This window comes from Octopus bimaculoides, chromosome 9, assembly GCF_001194135.2.
Source record: "Octopus bimaculoides isolate UCB-OBI-ISO-001 chromosome 9, ASM119413v2, whole genome shotgun sequence".
NCBI classification, from domain to species: Eukaryota; Metazoa; Mollusca; class Cephalopoda; order Octopoda; family Octopodidae; genus Octopus; species Octopus bimaculoides.
In genome coordinates, this window is record NC_068989.1 from 57,712,377 (window position 1) to 57,715,109 (window position 2,733).

Here is a 2,733-nt window from a genome sequence, read left to right on the forward strand (position 1 = left end):
ACACACACAACTAACAACACATTTTGATTGAAAGCCAAAATAAAACAAAAAAAAGAAACTTCGCCAGCCCTCAATTATGAAATTATTTGTTGCTTAGCAAAGTGAAAGTAGAGTTCTAAACTCAATGATTGTCGATTACATTCTTTTAAATTATTTTTTTTTATTCAAACACCTTCACAATTTAACAAAATAACAAACGCTTTAATTTTTGCGGACGCTTATCTATACGTAGAGCGACTAATTTTATTAATGGTATAAAAAAAATAAAGGTCAAAATGGACTAAAACCAGTAACGCATTAATGGATGGCTTTGACTGTCACAGACACCGTAAGGAAGCATGCGCATTGTTGTGTTAGTGAGGCTTATCCATCCACTTCCGGTAGCTAGTGTTTCTATGATGTCATATCGTAAAGTTCATCAATGTTCTCATATGGACTTTGTCTTGCTGGTTAGTCTCTGACAATAGAAAATACAGGAGTTTCCTTTTACCTGACGTCTCTTACATGGTGTTTTGATTATAAAGACACGAGAGTTAATTAATTAACGAGCTTCATGAAACCATCCAGTGAGTGGAATATTTATTTAAGTATTGCTTCGTTTTTCACTGTTTATATTTTGCCAGACTTTGCCGACTGTCATTTCATTCATGTTGTTTTGTCGTTCGTTACCTTAGCTCATCTGCAATGTGTGTATATATATATATATATATATATATAATCGCTCAGTTGTTCATACGTCCGAAAAAAAAAGCACACTATTTTACATACTGAGAGAGAGACATTTGTGTGTATACATGTATCTATCTATCTATCTATCTATCTGTATGCATGTGTGTGTGTGTGTTGTACACACACACTCACGCATACCTTAACTGATGAGAATGCAACCTACTTTACTGATTACGCCAAAAATATTATTCAAAAGAAAAAAAAAACAATTGTTTTGTTTTCCGTCTCTAATCTCTAAGTTAACGTGTATCAGGTTCTGTGTATAGTTGATACATACACATATATATGCACGCACGTTTCCCTGTAGTATGAATGAACTTATTTTTGTTCTATTATTGAATGACTATTTATATAATAAGCTAGAGTAAAAATATATAAATTGAATGAGTTACAACTATATTCCAAACAAGAACTTAGTAATTACTTTTTAATTAAGTAGTTTAGTTTCAGCCCCACACCAATCAAACAAGAAATTTCAACCACCGTAGCGGGATTCTTGTATTTTCCACGCTTTACAAATATTCTTCTATTTTGTTGATAAATTTATTGATCATCAGAAAAATGTTTCATTACGAATGTCATCGATTTCCCTGCCTAAGTATAACATACGAACATATATCGAGACAAGCAGAACAGTAAGTTTCACAATTTGGCACAAGGTCAGCAATTTTGAGGGGAGGGGGAAAGTCCGAGTCCAGTACTTGTCTGCTGCTTAATTTCTTTTCGATTCCGAAAGCATGAAAGGCTAAGTCGACCTCGGTGGGATTTGAACCTAGAACGTAAAGAGTCGGAAGAAATCCCGCTGAATATTTTTATTCGACGCGCTAATGATTTTTCCAACTCGCCGCCTTACTACTAATAATAATAATAGTGTAGATTCGTCATGACTTAAATAGGTATTCAGTTGGGGTTGTTTTCTATTTTAGTGACATCACCTCATAGTCACCCACTTTCTTGTGTAGTATATATTTGACTTTTTATTCTTTAGTTACAAGTTATATTTTGTTTTGGAAAATTCATTTGAAATAAAGCAAATAAATTTATTTTAGATCAAGGAGATACGTTGTTAGAATAACAAAAACAACAAGCTATCCTCACTTTCACTTATGTCACAGTAATGGCAACCCGTGAAATCGAGCCCCATGAGATATAAACATCGCAGGCTTTAACCTACCAAGGAACAGTGTCTGTGTAGTTGCTCGACCTGCTAGAAACCATAACATATACCCCTTCCACCCACGCTCCGCGTATCATAAGAAAGAAATATACATTGAACAGTATAGTTTCTGCCATTCTAATTCACGGAATGTCTCTGGCTTTTTCGCTTGACCAGGTCTGATCTGAAGTTAAATGGAAGCATCACGCTTTTCATGTTTGATAGTATGCTCAACAGAATTCAATCATGGATACCATATTTACATTCTTGCTAATATTGATACACTTAGAAAATGCCATACGGTTCTTTTTATAGAACCGATTACCTTTTATTAAAAGCTCCCAGGGTCGTTTCACATGCTTTGCTTTTATTCATAATAAAACACTGAAGATGTTTTTATTATACAGCGGAGATTTCAGTGATACAGCATACTGATAACAAAATGATTATTTCTTAATGAATACAAATGAAAAAGAGGAGAAAAAAAAAGCTATCGTATATATTGTATATTTGTCTCAACCCACATATTGTACATGTCTGTGTATGTGTGTTTTGAAATCCTTATTGAGTGTATTTGTTTACGCGAATGTTTCTGCTGTAGAATACGTATCTTTGACAATCAATAATGCATCTTTCATTTGTAGGCTTACTACATCAACCCTCTGCATGTACGTGTATTGTCTATACTGACACACCCACACACATGTACACAGATCACAACTGCAAATCTATCGTATACAGTCTGGTGGGTGGATCCTGCGTCTGCTTTTGTGTGTAATTCTGACGCGAATATATGCGTATCTACACATTATCCCAAAGAATGCTTCAAATTGGATCTAGTTTATATA

General features: G+C 34.2%; 1 protein-coding gene across 1 annotated transcript in view; it reads left to right on the forward strand.

Annotated features, from left to right (window-relative positions):
- The first annotated feature begins 365 nt into the window (after nucleotides 1-365).
- LOC106871391 (maspardin) overlaps nucleotides 366-2,733 on the forward strand; it is a 57,218-nt gene continuing 54,850 nt past the window's right edge. The window contains exon 1 of the mRNA XM_014917814.2: nucleotides 366-566. The gene's annotated coding sequence lies outside the window, so the exon portion shown is untranslated. The remainder of the gene's footprint in view (nucleotides 567-2,733) is intronic.